Genomic DNA, 16,796 nt, shown 5'->3' with positions numbered 1-16,796 from the left:
GCGCACATGGGACAAAAGGAGAAGGACACACAAGCTGGAGTCAGGGAGCAAGAGCCAATGGCACTGGAGTATGTGACCTGTGAATGGCATTGGAGTATGTGACCATCCCTAGGAGCTGGTTATGGATTCTGCAGTTATCCGAGCTCAGAGCCTTCCCAGAATAATGGTTTCAGGCATGAAAACCAAAAAAAGACTCTCAGGAACAGCATAAATGAGAAAACAACACCTTATGGAAGAAGCATCCAGCCCATCCTAATTTCCATGCCGATTCCACCCTGCTCCAGCCTACCCGCTCCCCTGGGGCCTATCTAGCTGGGAAATCACAGACAATCGGGGGGCTGTTCCAGCCAATTTTCTTCAGGGAACCTGCAACTTCTTCCTGGGACTGTCCTCCCGCTGGCTTATTACTGCCTCACAGGAGAAAGTGAAGGCCACAGTCTTCCCCAGAACTGTCTCTACTTTTTCTCTTCTCTCTGAGGCAGCACTGAGGGTCACAAATCTGACACACCAGGTTTGGACAAAGGTAGTGAAGTGGAGGAGGGCTTGAAGAATGAGACTGGTAACGGTAGGAAACACGGGTAAACACAGGCGTTATGCAGAGAGAGAGAAAGAGAGGGAGGTACTCCAGGAGGCTGTAAATTCATATTTCTAATTACTTCCTCATGTTTTTCAGCACTCCTCAGTCAAGTTTGATTAAAATTCCTTTCAAGGGAAGACACTCCATAGAGAGAGCTGCAATGGAACAGGCAGCTCATGGAGTTTGCAAAATTGCTAGGGGTGGGCGCTAAGTGCAATAGTTTGGGAGCTGGGTACAGATCAGCTCTTCCCCCACAACACGGATGCATGTCCCGAGAGAAGCCACCCTTTGGATACAGAATGCCCGTTCAGGTCTACCTGTTCTCATACTGTCAGGGTACCAAATAGGACATGGCTCCCATCCTTCATCCCTCAGACACAGAGCTGATGTGAGACAGCTTCCACAATAATCTCCTTCCTAACTGGCAGAGAGGGTCCCTCCCAGGAGCATGCAAGAACTTCCTACGAAGCATATGCCTCAGCAGATGGGGGAACCTTATGCTCCTTTCCACCTAGAAGTGTCTTATGTAGGGGCTGGTCTTCTCCACAGTGAAAAGCAGGACTCAAGACCTTACATCCTTGCTTGGTTACTCAAAGGAGAGAAAGCCTGAGATCTGGCAGGCGACAGTAATTTATGTGTAACAGAGATCCTTCCGTAAGTATGAAAAGGAAGCATAGTAATAGAGAAGGACTAAGGGGGAAGGCCAGTTTTATCACCTTCAGTCCTAAGAAGCCTTGTCACCAGGCAGGGGTGGTCTTCCCAGTGGACAGGAGAGCTTAACAAAGCTCCCTCGGGGATATTTCCAGGAATGGCTCCAGGATGAACAGCTCAAAGGCTTTTCCTCGGAAACCCTCCCCTCGCCAACACACAGTTACTAGTCGTACAGGGTATTTCTGTCTGATCCATTCCCTACAATGGATCTTCTACTGCCTACAATTAGGCAGCTCCCAGGCTGCTGGGTCCCCTCTGTGTTCTCTGTCCATCTGCAGACAAGATATTAATCCAGCCAACTCCCAGGCTGCATCTCCCACTCCCTGAGCCCTTCCAAGCCCCCAGAAGAAAGGGTGTGAGTACAGCCAGTTCTCCCTCCTGACCCTGCTCTGCCAAGTTCCCTGCAGGAAGGGCTGCCCCAGGATGAAGGCTAGGGATCAGAGAAGGTAAGCAGCACCAGGTTTTTTTTGTTTATCCTTGATGCCGTGGCAAGAGCAAGACGGAAGAGATGCTGCTGGATATCAGCCTCTGAGTTCCCTACACGGCTCTGGGGAAATCATGATTATCTTGATGCCTGGTTTCTCTCCCTTCTCTCCCCCTCCCCTCCCTGCTCTGAATATCTGAGTGTCTTAATGCTCGTGTGAGTAAAGGACAGACCCTGAGACATTCAGCTGGGCCTGGAACAGGCAGGTTCTGATGAGTTTCCCCTCTTACATGACTGTCAGGACACACAATTCATAGTTCAGCTAACCAGGAGACATGCGATCCATAATGCTGCCCACATGGGCATGTAAACAAATGATAAAACACTCTTTCTGGTTAAGTTGCTCTCCATCACATGCAAGACACAGGTCATGCTGATGAGTCCAGCCAGCTCTGCAATCTTCTTGTGCTCCCTTCCCATCCAATCTATACCCAGCCTGTAACAGAAGGACCTAAGGACTCGAAGAGGAGGAGGCAGAAAGATTCCAGCTGCACCTCAAATCCTAAATTCAGAACCACCACTGTACTTAGGAACAGAAGTGCAGAAAATTATACTTAATGCCGCACTGTTTACAAGTGAGATTTGACATTCAGACATGGTCAGGCTAGGGAAGAGGTCTCGTTCTTCATGTAAAGCCCTTGCGTGATGCAAGCTGAAAGGTGAGCAAACCAATCCACAGCAAGGAGACCACAGTGTTACTGTCTTATACCTGCAATGGCTGCAACCTAAGCCAGCAAGGTGCATGCAGTCAGAGCAATACAGATGAGCATGACCAACTGGAGAGTTGCCCAGGTTTTGGGAGCTGCATGCAAAGCATGCCTACACAAGCAGCAGGGGCCAGGAGCATGCCCAGGACCTGCCGCTGCTGCCTCTGGAGATAACGTGTGGGGGGTGTTGGGTGCAGGTTGCACGTGCTGCTGACCATACACTGGATGTGGGGGAGTGGGGGCACCCATGTGCCCCGGGAGCAGGAGAGTGTGTCTGGATGCAAAGGAGGCAGCAGCTTGTGCTGTGTGGCAGGAGCAAGATCAAGCGAGGCAAAGCCCTGCACTGCGTCCTCCCTGCTGGGAAAGTGCACGAGCTGTGTTTGGAGAGGGGAACCTCTCCTCTGAGAAACCCAGAGGTGGTTTGAAGGGGGGCCTCTGACTCTAAAGTCATCCAAGTTTCTGAGGCAATTAATTTACTGCTGAAAGAAGGAGCAGGAAGAGCAATAAAAGAGCCTTTGTACTTAGGGTGGGGCAGGAGCATGGGAAGTCATTTCAGAGAATAAGGAGTTGGGGGCAAACAAAAACAAAAAATAAAAATAATAAACTGATTGACAAGCTTACAAGAAAAGCCACATTTTTAACATTCTTAATCCCTAGAATAAATACACAGGGAGGAATGAGGACAGGGCTGGCTGTCCTCAGAGATCACTGGGAGAGACTGGGCTTGGTGCTGGCAAGAGATTTTGTGCTGGTGGCTGCAGTGGCTGGTACTGCCCAAGCCAGGGAGAGGTGTGTGAAAGTGTGTAGGTGAAACAGGGCAGAGGACAGTAAAATCAAAGGTAGACACACTCACTTAGATCTTAAATCTCTCTGCTTTTTTGTTTCATGCTCTCTATACTACTGCTGTTTTAACACAATTGAAATTACACTAGAAACACAGAAATAAATGCATCCCATCCGGTAGTGGAAATATAGTGGCACTTTGAGAGATCTACACCTTCCGACCCCAGCCAGCTGCCTTACTAAGGACCAAACTGCACAACACTGTGTCCCTCCACCTCCTGCTTTTATCTGATTCCCATCCTCCCCCAAAGCATCCTTCAAATTTCTCCAGGACAGCAGGAGTTAAATGGCTGGTTTTAGTGGTAGAGACACGTTTAGGAAGGGATTGAATTTGCACGTGGTGCAGCCGGTTCCCTGTTTATTAATAAGCTATTTATCATTGGTGTTGCTTTTAATACCATTTTGGCTTAATGTTGTTAATGAAATATAAATACCCGCACTAATGATGTTGGTCAGGAGGCAGCGTGGGCCACTGGCAGCTTTGCAGGAGGGAGGCCAAACCGCGGCTGTGTGTATGAGAGGCTGCGACGGCGCGACTGCCAGCCCAGCCTCCGGAACAGCCTCCCCACACACTCCTACCACAAGACTGCATAAGCACAGAAGGATATGGAGGGATGGGATGCGATGGGATGGGATGGTGCAGCGCTGGCAGGAGGGCAGAGAGAGGTTTCCAGCAGTTCTAGACCACTCTGGCAGCCCAGGCCCAAGCTAGTGCCCACCAAAGCTGCCCAGAAAGGAAGGTGGCTCAGGATCACAATTCAGTTCCAGTAAGGCAGAAGACCGCTGCCTCTCAACTCCCTGCCTTTTGAGATCACAAGAAGCAGCCTCAGACCAACAGGTATGTATTGGGGACCCTGCAAGCTGCAAAGTAGCTGTCTAGATGGAAATATGTAGAAGAAGTCAGATGAATTTTGTTTGCTTAATGCGGTTGCCCCACTGGAAGGGTAATCTGCAGGCTCTGCGCTAAGCTCCCCCAGGGCAGCTCCCACATGAGCCCAAGACCCCTTCAGCAAAGAGGCGTTCCCAGCAACCACCTCAGAGCTGCTTGTGGCTCATGCCAGGCTGGCTGCGGGGGCTCCAGCTGGCTTCAGGCCATGGGGTGCTGCGGGGTGGGGTGGGGCAGGAGGAGCTCTCCCGCTCCTGGGACCGCCTGCTGCTCCACAGCCACAGCCTCGCTCCCCGGCCCTGGATAGGGAAGCGGCCAGGCTGCCCTGGGCCTGCTGCAGGTTAGGTGGTGATGGAGAGAATAAAGGAGTCTCCTGCCCTTGCAGGAAACAACATTGAAAGCTTGGCCTTTGGCAAGGGTTCAGAGGTTTTCTCTGGGTCTGCAGAGAGAGCCCACACAGGTCCATCTCCATTAGCTTGTGTCTAGCACCGTCATGGGGCAGGGATTACAAATCTCCCTAAGAAGGCTTTTGGAAATCCCATCTTGCATTACCATTTGCATTAGAGCAGCCCCTAGAGAGAGCTGAGGCCTGGGCATGCTCTCAGAAGGAACCGTGGCCTGGGAGAGGTTTCAAGGCACCAGAACAGACTGGTATGGAAAGGCAACAGGCAGAACCGCTTTGGGACCGGTCAGTGGAAAAGGCAGGGGAAAACCTGTGCCCAAGGCCACTACCCTACCCAGCAGGCACACAGCTCCTGAAATCAGAAGAGAATCTGAAATGGACCTTCACCACCAGGAAGTTCCAAACCCCTGCAAGCCTCCAGAACAAAACCAAACACTTGCCTCAGGAGCAAACTCCAAACCCCGTCACTATCTGAAGAGTCACTGAAAAGGCAAATTTGGAGAAGAAAATATATCACTCTGTCTTCAGACAGCTCTCCTAATAGTAACTTGTCTTGCTTCAAGTTGACCCACCCCACTAATCTCAATTGAACAAGTAGGCAAACAAAGAGTTCCTGACAAGTCTAATCATATGTGATTAAGTGCAGAGGATGACCATGCACCCCCTTACCCACCAACTCCTCTCAGGCCAGGGGCACTTCAACTACCCAGAGCCCCCGTCTTCTGTGACCATGCCCTCCTTCATGTTGCTGCTTCTGTCACAAAAGCCAAACCATCATCTGTTTGCATAAACTGCACAAAAATGCATCTCTCTCCCTCTCGATCCCCATCAACACACTTTTTTCTTTTGCTTTGCAGTCTCCCTCTTCCTCTCTCTCAGGCAGCCAGTGCACAGGAAGCTACAACTGGTCCGCACTGGGAACTCTCCTGGTGTCTCCTGCCACAAGGAGCGCCATCAATTTACACTGCTCCTTTAAGACGTTATCTTTTAATTTGGTGCTCCCCCTTTCCCCTCCTCAACTAACTGATTTATTAGTTTACATCTCATAAATTGTAACCCCTTGCCTCCCCCTTCAACCTCCCAGATGCCGTAAATCCCCTTCAGGGCCTCGACACCCTTCTGCATGTGGTGCAGCCCCCTGCCCCCCAAAGTCACCTCTGAGTCCCCAGGGAGTGCGGGGCTCATTTGCTGGGGGTTTGGTCTAGCTCGTCTCAGCAGCTAATCCCTTGGGTGGCTCCTGTCAGATTATTAATTAGCTAAAGCGGATCGGCCCTGGAACAACATGCGGTTGGACTTCAGATAAAACAGGACGGCAGAGGCTTGGCATGTAGTTGTTTAAAGGGACATTGTCCCTTTTTTCTCTTGCCTTCTCCTGTAGTGGGAGGAAGGAGAGGAGGAGGAGACAGGCTACTTCCACAGCTGCTCACACACCCCCAGCAGTTTGCAACCCTTGGTCACAGGGCTGTGCTGCTCAGAGGGGAGCGAGCGCAGGCCCCAAGGTGCAAAGGACAGGAATGGCAGGAGCCATCCCCACCCTCGCTCTGTGGCAGCTAAAACTTTTCCAGATGTTGGAAGAGGTTTACGAACCTGTTCAGAGATATGCAGCACTCAGCTGGAGGGTCTCACAGCTCCTCGCTGCCACCTCCCTTCTGCCATCCCTTGTCCACACACTGCCCTACAGAAAACTCGGTATTTGCAACTACCCCAAGAAACAAAGCAAAGGCTGTTCTAAGGGGCCATGGTCATCCCCACTTCAAGAACACATATTTTAAACCAGAAGAAGCCATCCAGTTTGCGTGTGCAGGTTTTAAAGCCCCCTTTCTTATGCAGTACAGCCCTCCTGGGCAGGATAAGGAGTGAGTGGTCTCATAGGCATTATACTGGAAAGCCTGCAAGAGGGAGCTGGAAAGAGCGCAACCAATGCTGGGGAGCAGCTCACCTCCTCGCTCCCTTCCCACTTTGGATTGTTTTGACTCAAACCGATGAAGCTGAAATATCGAGTCACAACGGCACTAAACTTCATTACAAGCTCTTAACACAGATTACTTAATAAAAAACAGGCTGCTTTAATTGCTTTTCCCCCATTAGCATTTCTGGAGGAGAAAATTCTGATTAATTTGAAGAGGCACATTTTCCCCACCCCTCGCGCTGGCCTGTGAACCAGACCTCCTTCCCATACCAGCCCTGACCAGAAGAGCATCCTAGAGAGCAAATAGAGTCCAAATCCATACAACTCTGAAAAACAAAGAGACTAAGGGCCTGGATGAACAGATGGGAGTAATGGAGTGAAGCAAACAAGGGAAAGAAAAATCTCCTCTCCTTTCTAGCGAACCCATAAAAAGTGGCACAGGGGAATGAGCAAAAAGTGGGTAAGAGAGAACAGGACAAAGGGAGGATAGCTAGCATGGCAGAGTTCAAAGAGCAAGCCCAGAAGTTGCTGGGGGACTGATTTGGTGGTGTCCTAGGAGGCACCTTCATCTCTCTCTGCAGCTGGGAAAGGGGTGAGAGGCAGCTCTGCCAGGGGAACATTGTGTGGATTTTCAAAGTTTGGGCCAAAAGCCTGGGAGCTCAGTGCTCTCCGCATGCACCTGGAATGGTCTCTGTTCAGGCCCTGCTTGGACAGCGAGTTCCAGGGGAGGGCAACCGCGCTTTCCCCCTGGCTGGCCACCCCCAGGTTAGGAGTGCTGGGAAGTCAGGGAGAGGCGGGGGAAGCACCCCTCACAGTCCAGCAGGTCCCTCTGGGATGGGAAAGCCAGAGCTACAACAGTCTCATGTGCAGAGGAGCACATGAGCCTGAGCCTCTTGGGGGGAATGCCAGAGCCCAGCTGCCTCGGGGAACAAGCAGGGCAGGCAGCAGCGCTGGGCTGTGCTGCTACAGTGGAAGCTGCCAAGAAGCTCTCCTCACTCCATCCCCAGGATATTTCTCTACCTTTATCCCTAACTGGGATCGAGGATGTCCTGCTATCAGTTCCTCAAAGATCGGATGTCAGAGAGGACAAACCCCCTCTGCCCCACTTCGTATCTGACCAGCTCAGGTAGGATCTGCACTGCTTCGCTGCCGAACCGCCCCGAGTAAAACAAGTCTACCAGAACATTCCCGGCCTTCAGGGCGATTGACTTCAGCTCCTGTTGTAACTAGCCCTGGCGAAGGAGGAGGGCAACCAGGTTCCTGAGTAGGCTGTTCTCTAGGTCAGCACACTTCAGGGACATGGTAATCAAGTAGGAATTGCTCCCATGTGCCAACTCTTGTCAACTTTGCAACGCTTCATGTTTTTCTTAAAGTCTGAGATCTTGCAAGTTACATAAGATTTTTGTTTTGTACAACAATGTATGTATAGTGCTATCCCTCCCTCTGCTCCCTCTGCTCTCCCACTTGCAGGGCACAGCAACCTGAAATGTGATTTGTGTGCATCCTAAACACATAGAAACCTTGGTATTACTAAGTCTTATAATTGGGGGGAGGAGGGAAGTAGCTTTTGACTTCTGAAAGGACAAGGCTAGCAATATTGTTTGCTCATTTTACTTTCAAACTCACCTTAGTTTGTCCTCTCCTCTTTTCTCTTGTATGTTCTATTAATGTACAGCTAAGACAAACTCAGCAAGAATCACAAGAAAGACACTGGGACAGATCATATACTGCCCTGGCAAAAATCAGGATAGCTCTGCTGGCTGAAAATGCAGCTCTGCTGCTTTACATCAGCAGATGGCTTACCTGTGGCTCTTAATGGTTAATATATAACTGCAGTAATAACAAAAAAAAAAGCCCCAGCATTAATACATAATTTGTCAGAGGCAATATGCTAAAACAGTCTTTCCGTATTCAGCTCAAGTAGTGAGATAAGCCTCACCTCCAGTACTGCCCCATGGGCTGAGCACCAGCTCTGGAATGGAATGAGCCCCCAGTAGAAGACATCAGAGAACAGATCACATTCACTTTACAGTATTTGTTCATTTTTCAAATTTTTTGGTTTTATCAACAGATTTCTAAGAACTACATTTTGAACATGCATTTCCCTCGAACACTCATGGGCATACTTAGCACTGATTGCTCCAAGTGCTTTCCAACCGGTTTTCCTTGAGGAACTCTGTCAGGTCAGCGTCCCCGTTGGCTCCCGCTGGACATATGCCTGACAGACAGATGGACAGCCCCACGTACAGTGCCTACCAGAGTTGAATGCGTTCCTAAATGTTTAGTGGAACCCTGAGAACTGGCAGAGCGCTATTAACCTTTTCTTTTTAGCTAGCTGTTTTGTCAGGGTGCCACAGAATTGCTGCCTGCATCCCAGCTGAGAGAACTGCTGTTGGATCCAGTAAGGACAGGAAGAAATACTGTCAGATGGCTAAAGGAATCAGGAGATATGTCTTCTCCTCCCAACTCTGCTTCTGAGTCATTATTAGCATAAAATCAGGTTTGTTACATCAGTGAAGCTTGAGTAAATAAACCACGACTCATCACTGTGTTTTATTTTGCAATACCTCAGTGGGCTCCTCTCTACAAATAAACACTATTAATGCTCATTGCAATTGCAGATATATGGGGAGGGAGAGTGATAAAAGCACCTAAACCAGACTAAAACCTTTATGAGGAGCAGTAGGGTGAAATCACAGCTTTTTTGAGGATACCGACTTTCACAGGACAGGCATTTTAAAAAAAAAAAACCCAACCCTTACTTGGGGAGACTAAAAGACAAATAAGTTATGCCTGCAGGTCTGACAGAGGTGATGGGTAAGAAAGATTGGGAAACATCTTGATCCTCTTCGGAGGAGTCAAGGCTGAAATCCTGACTCCACTGAGGTTTACAGCAAAACTCATGCTTGCTTTAATAGCACCAGGATTTAACCTCCATGAAGTTCAAGTGTGAAGACAGAAGCCTTAGGAAAGAGATGGCCATCTTCATCAGCAATGGCTCTAGGAGACTGAGAATACAATGAAGTCAGAAGAACGACTGAAGGTGGCAGGGAAAGCAAGGCCTGAACCTGTGAGGGCCTGGCCCAGTCCTATCTCCTCCAGTACTGAACATCCTTTTTCCATCCAAGTTTTTGGGGCAGGCTGATCTCCTGCGTGACAGTCACCCAGGCAACTGTTGGCCCCCACTTAAGCACTGGGCTTCTTTAGGGCTAAGCTGCTCCACATATCTATACACGTGAGCTCTGTGCTTGCACCTCACTGCACCACGGGCTCTGTACTCAGAGCTCCTTCAACAGCTGGGACGGATCCTGCTCAGCTGACTTCCTCACTGCCGGAAAACCTCTTCAGCTTGTGTATCTCAGACAACAATTCCTCCTCATGTTGATGGCTGTAGCTGCTAAATCACTGGCTGCTGGGCATAGCAGGGCTTCTGAAAGGGCTTTGGGCTGTGCCCACCTTTAGTTTGAAACTAAATCATTCTGTGTCTCTCAAGAGCCTTATAAGTGTTCCCTCCTCAAACTCTGGCATCAGGGCCCTTCTCTGAACCTATGAGTCTTTTCGACCTGCTTAGATCCCATTGCTGCACTTGGCCCTCCTGTAGGAGGCTATATTAGCATTTGCCTCCAAGTGAGCAGGAGGTGCTGAGGACCTTAGCGATCAGGCTTCAGTCCCATTCCCAGACCAGATATGGTAAGGACAGCTATAAGGCCTGCTGAGCACATGATCCTCTTTCCCCTCCTTTGACTTCCCCCCATTCAGCTTTCCACAGCCGCCAACCAAACATCTGATCGAAGGCCCGGGGGAGGGAGTCAGAACTGTCCAGTCTGGTTATGAGTGAAGGTCATTGATCTAGTGCAGACCAGGGATGCGGAAAACAGGGGAGGGAGGAAAAAACCCTCAGAGAGAGAGAAGAGAGGGAGAGAGGCAGGCAGAGACAGCGTGCGAGCAAACGCAGGGGAAGGCAGCGGAAGTGGCTGAAACACAGTTTCACACTCCGAGACCCAAGGGCTGTTGTCAACCCGTCCTTCATGCTCACATCTTGTCACACTAGAGGTCAGGTCTCCCAAGCGTTCCTGGAGAGCTGAGCTAGCCCATATGGCAGGCAATATGTTAACAATATGGATCAGCTGCTCGTCAGGGCCTGAGCAGATGGATGTGACAACCCTGCTCTTATCCCAGACAGGCTTTTAACATCTTCCCTCTCCTCAACTCAGCCATACCGGAAGAGCTCTGCCCGAGAACTGTTGCCTCCAGCCTAGGTGAACCATGGGGCCACAGGTCAGAACAGGCAGCGTGGAAATGCCTGCCTTGCTTTATCTGGATGGAAGCAGGCAGAGTAGAGCCCCATTCAGACCAGTGCAGGCAGGAACTGGGCCAAACTTTTATCCAGTGAGAGTGTGCTGTAAACGGAAAGACCTCGCTATAATAAAGATACGTGCTATTAACTCCCAACCAGGGTGATACAGTAGATACTGTATTCAGATATATGTATATGGCATGTTACCACCAGATGCCACACGTTACAGTCTAGACTGAGTTTTGTAACTGCCTGGGAAAATTTTCTCTCACAGAACAAGTAATACATAAATAGATGTATATTTTAATGGGCAAGTTAAACTCCTCCTGGCAAAGGCAGGCAAGTTGATTTCATACACAGGCAGGTAAATTTCCACAACGATTTTGCAAGGCTGTTTCATATTCCCCAACCCAGCTGAGGATCTGAGCCACCAGGGCCAGCTGGGCTGGGCCGGCTGCAGTTCTGCAGAAGGCAGAGTTCCCACCTCACTCCCTTAGCAGTTGTGCCTATGTGGTGATCCCAAGGATCCTAGCAAAAATAACGCAGTCAGCCCAAGTTAAGCCCCAAATTTAGGTTTACTTTAGGACTGAAGCAAGGGGAAATATTTTGCAAATTCAGAAGGTATTTCTAATCCTGTTCCCACTTTTTTTTTTTTTACTACTTTTCCCCACATAAAAGGCTACCCTTCATCAACTGAACAAGAAAACTCCCTCCAACCCTTATAGCTCTAGGACTAAACAGCCAGCTTGTGCTTATAAACAGAGAGTGAAATAGCAATCACAGCCTAGGGATGGGCTCTGGAGAACGTGCAAACAGCCTCTGTAGCCCAAAGTAAATTGAGCTTGTTTTGAGAGTAGAAGCCATACAACTTGCTCCAGGGCTGAAGACTGGAACACAGGGATTTCTAGTCCAGAGCACGAGCGATCACAAAGCCACACGCCTGAAAGGCTAAATGCATGTCCCTTCACTGAAGTGATGCTTGTACAACTAGGGGGACCTCAGAAAACAGCTGGAGTCAAGGGAAATATTTCTATTGTTTCTAATGAGCTTCTGTCCCTCAGAAAACAGCCCCTGAAGGACACTCAGCTTTGTACAGGCAACGCACCCAGTAGGTACTAGGAGGAGAAGGCAAACATCGAAAAGGATTACTGATCTGCAAGAACCTGAACCTTAAGGTTCACTTCAGCACTTAAAGAATTCCTGACATATCAGTCTCCTCCTCTTGCCTTCTTGTCTCAGAGGACCTGCTCATCCCAGGTCCCTGCCAGATTGACATGCAGGGCTTTCAATACCAGGAGCTACGCCAGCAGAAATCTGTGAGAGGGGTCACAGGAAAAGCTTCCTCTGATGGAAAAATGGACCCAGAACCTATGCAGCAGCTTCCTCAGCAGAGTAGTTCCCCCTGGATGCTGGGCATCTCTGGAGAGGCACTTAAGGATGTTTGGCAGGAAATTCACCTGCTGCAGTCAAACCTGAGAATTTGTATCTTATTTGGTAAAATCTCAAGGCTCTTTACGTTTCAGTACCCAATTCCCTCGGGCAGAGCTCCGATTTGGGAAGCTCTCTCGCCTTTGGAGGCCTAAGAAGGTGTGTGCCACTGCTCTAAAAGGGGACACAGGCACCTGAACAGCTCACGCAGGGATAAAGGCCAGAGTTCCCTACATTAATAGTTCAAACCCAAGCTTTCCAAATAAAGCATGCCAGACCCTGGAGGAGTTTCAGCACTAGAAAGGTGTGGGAAGGTACAGTTCACCCATATCCCATCCTGAAGCATACTGTATTTACTGGCAGGTTTACTGAAAGCATTTAGTTCTGTAGGCTCTGAACACGTGGCAAGCACTAAGCCCTGCTGAGCCTTAGAGGATCACGGCTGTTGCTCTTTAAGGTAGGGCACTCGGAACATGAGTAAATTCCCCTGTGCCACACACAGCCAGGGACAGACAGGGATAGCTGAAGCCCCAGACCAACATCTTAGCTCTGTGATTTTTCTCTCTTCCCTCTTGCTAAGCCAATACAGTTCCCTCCACCCTGATCCTTCTAGTTCAGGTCTCAGCTGTACCTGTGACTCACAACAGCTTTGGATACACTGCTTTGCCCAGTATCATTTATGGCACAGCAGCAAAAGACAGAGTAACACAGTGATACACAACCCCCACAGGCACTTCAGGTTGCTGATCTTCATTCAGGCATCATCATCCTTTAATGTTGACAGCACAGTATGGAGATAGCCCCTGACAAAACCTCTACCCTCTACAGAGCAGACATAACATCATACAAAGCCCAGACACAGCCAGGATCCTCAGCCCCTTCTATCTGCAGCAGCATGGCAGTGCCACCAAGTACCTCCCAAATACCCAAATCATTGAGAAGAAATACATTATCCCACTGTTGTTATCCTACAGCTGCTTTCTTCTAGGCCATGTTGTGCCATACCTTTCTTTGTAGAGAAGCTGTGACAGGAGCCAAGCAGTGAAGAAAGTAAAATGGCTTTTAGAAACACAGAGTCCCACCCCCTCACAACCTTTCTGAGTTTCTCACCGTGACCACAGACATCCTCAAACTCCTCTTCTTTTGTGAAACAAGTCAATCAGAAACTGTCCCACACAATACTTACCCAGGGGTCTCCCATGCTAGCCTGTTGTGGCGTACCACTTAGCTAATTGTTAATACTGCACACCAGCTCATTAGGAAGAAGGAGGCTAAGAGAGGGAGCTGTTCAAACCGGCGCTTTGCTGTGTCAGCTGGAGGCCTATGTCTGTGCAGAAATGGGCAGCAATGTCAAGGGTAAACCCAGTCCTACTTGTAAGCCAGCCCAAGATAAACCAACACCCCACCACGCGTTTATGACCCAAACCAATGACTTTCACCAGCTCTTGTAAACTTTATAAGCTAGAGGTTCCCCAGAAACTGGAATAGAGGCTCTGGAGAGCCAAAATCACTCACTCCAGTCCTATGTCAGAGTAGAGGGTTTGATCACAGAACAAAAGCCAGTACCTTGCATTGAGAAGTCACAGGCTTCAAGGTCCATTCCAGTGTACAAAGCCAGGAGAGAAGTCAGGTTCTTTGTTTCGGAGGTGGTCTGAGGTGAAGACAGTGTGAATTTGATGGCCTCCCTTCACTTGGTGAAGTCTCTTTGCCCTGTTTCAAAAGGAGTTTCAAAAGGAAATGAATATTCCCTACTGAGCAGTACAAAAGCTCAGGTGAATCACGAGCCCAAGCAATGACGCCGTCCTCAAATGCCACAGCCACCCACAGACCTCAGCCCTTGGTCACACACAACAGTCCAGCAAAGTAAGGCATTTCACACTCTGTCAAACGCATTGCATCCCAATCTCCTTCTCTGCCATGTGTGGTGCTAGCAACACAAAAGTCAAGGTACAAACCACCTAGGTGAGCATCCGGTGGGCCACGCACTCAAACTTTCCCCAGAAAAAAATCCAGGTCAATCAGTTGCAGAAGCAGCCTACAGTACTAAGCCACTTATTGCAAAGAGCTTCCCCTCATAGCCAGCTGAGCGTTTCTGTACACAAGAGATCATGATGCCATTCCTCCTTTGTGGGGGAATCATTCACTTGTGTTTGTCTTACAGCCACCAGTAGGACAGAGCTCTAGCGTCAGTCTTGTATACCCCCACATCAAATGTAAATCCTCAGCCCCAAAGACGTTACAAATATAACCAGACAAGACAAAGGAAGAATTATTATTTCCAGTTTAACAAGGCACACAGCAAGTGACTTGTCAAAGGTCACTTGGCAAATCCGAGGCAGAATCTGGAACCGAAACTAAATCTCTCAAATTTTGGTCCAAAAGCTGGACAACAAAAGTCCCACTTCCCTTCCTGAGCTTCTTGGATGCACATTGCCACCTTTGCAACACGTTTCACCCTTCTCCCTGCTCTCCCTAGACAGTTTAGACAATTCCCTTCTATTTCCTGCATTGGAGGAAATGGATACGCACACATACTAAACGAACAAGAACTTTTCCCTTACTTACAAAATTAAAAAATGTCCTGGTTCCAACATTTGACAGAAGCTCAGAAGCTTCAGACTCTTCTGTGAGGTGGGATTTGTACACTGGAGGGTTTTGTTGGTGGTGGTTTTTTTAATTTCCATCAGACAAAAATAAAAGAAGCAAAACAAAAGAGGGTTGTTGAGATCAATTTGTGATAGGTGCCGGGCCAAAGAAAATGGAGCCAAAGAAGTCAGAACCCTGCAACCAGCAACCTTTGTGTCAATTTAAGCAAATATTGTGGCGTTTCCATGGTAATCCCTGTTTTGAATATCCACTACACTCATTTTTTAAAGGGCTTTTCCTGTTTGCGTTTCAACTTCAAAACCTGTAAATATTTTCAGCCTTAACACATCCCGACCTCCCCCAGCCTCTGAAATTAGATACTATCAAAGCTCTGACATGAAGTCTTCTGTCTGCAGTACCCCAAAGCTGTGAAAATTCACAGCAAAAGCAGTCTGGCAACCCATCCCGGCTGGGGATAGCGGAAGCACAGCTGGACCTCGGTCCCGCTTTCAGCACGGCGCCAGCCTCTTTGCAGCAGTAGGTACAGGAGCCCTTTCCCTTCTTTTTCAAAGCTGATGAGTGAAACGAGTCCTCGCAAACACACAGCATCAGCCCAAGGCGAGGAGCACGCAGCAGGTGTTTTGCAAGCCTCCCTCCATCCCGCTCTGCCAGCTCAGGCCACCTCTGACCCGCTGCACCAGCCACGATTTCTGCTCCGAGCCTCTTCCTGTGACCTGCTCCGGGCCCGCTGCTCGCACAGACAGCTCCGGCACTGCCCCCCCGGCCTGACCTGCGCTTCCCTTCCTTCCCCTCTAACCTGAACTGAACTGAAGCTGTCAATCACAATGATTTATGCTATGCTGCGTCATATGCAAGTGGGAACGAAGAAGAGTCAACTTTGTCCTCACTTGCAACCTGGGCTAGGGTGTAAATTTTCATGCTTCCTCAGCAGCAGCTTGCAGGTACCTGCTGTACCCCTCTGTCCCTGCTCCACCAACACAGAGGCCATGGGGAAAGTCCTGGTGCAATGAGCCCGGGGTCAGGTGCTGGTATCAGCTGTCAGATCCGAGCACCAGGAGCCTGGTGTTAACTCCCTCCTCGAAGCTTCAAGCTGCCCCTGCATCTAATGCTGCTTTTTTGCACGCATGGAGGTGCATGAAAAAACCTTCTGCTGTGCTTCAGAGACATGGGGAGGACTTTCAACCCCAAGCCTCCAATTTCTAAAGCTTCAGCCTGTGCTGCCAGAGTGCAGCCCCTCCCGGCAGCCATGGGAATGCACTGGTTAATTCTGAGTTTCCTGGCTGTGATGGATTTGTGCCAGGCCTCAAATGTTAGCTTAGTGTAATTTTTGGGAAGTCAATTTCCTTTGGTGGTTTTTTTTCCCCTTGGTTTTTTGTTTTGTTTAAGCTTTTTTCCTCTTTTCTTTTAAATGGAAAAGCAGGAGCATTTGAATGAGTGTCAGGACAGGGCCATCCATCCATGGGCTGTAGTTTCCCAAGAGCATTTTATAGGCACCATGGTACGTGCACAGAACAGCCATGGAAACAAACACCAAGTGACTTCAAAAGCCGTTACGCTGAATGCCCACAGAGGCAGCCCTGAGGGAGCGGTCCCATCTCTTGCACAAACAACGTCACTCCTCAGTCCTGACCACCTCTCCTGCAATGCCAGGTGCTTCTGATACCACCAGCAGATGATGCACGATACCTGCTGTCCTGGCCAGCTTCCAGCTCAGGTAATTACATCCTACAGGAGTTTCAGCTGGATATTTTATCCCTTCTTCACTTCCGGCCCTGAGCTGCTGCACTGGGAGTTGCTAAAACCCTATCCAGATCCACCCCGGATATGAGTGCGTGCCAGGGGCCGGAGGAAATTCTGTGCATCCCTGCAGGTCCCAAGACCCGGTGCTACAGCAAACAACCTCCTCTAGAAACACATGACAACGTACCTTCTTACATACATCCC

At 49.3% G+C, this 16,796-nt stretch overlaps 1 protein-coding gene across 1 annotated transcript in view; it reads right to left on the bottom strand.

Moving 5' to 3' along the window:
* CASZ1 (castor zinc finger 1) overlaps positions 1-16,796 on the bottom strand; it is a 209,130-nt gene that overhangs the window by 159,135 nt on the left and 33,199 nt on the right. The window contains exon 2 of the mRNA XM_054849344.1: positions 13,812-13,955. The gene's annotated coding sequence lies outside the window, so the exon portion shown is untranslated. The remainder of the gene's footprint in view (positions 1-13,811; positions 13,956-16,796) is intronic.

This window comes from Grus americana, chromosome 21, assembly GCF_028858705.1.
Source record: "Grus americana isolate bGruAme1 chromosome 21, bGruAme1.mat, whole genome shotgun sequence".
NCBI lineage: Eukaryota > Metazoa > Chordata > Aves > Gruiformes > Gruidae > Grus > Grus americana.
Note: the sequence above shows the minus strand (reverse complement) of the source record. Positions and strands in the feature narration are given on the sequence as shown.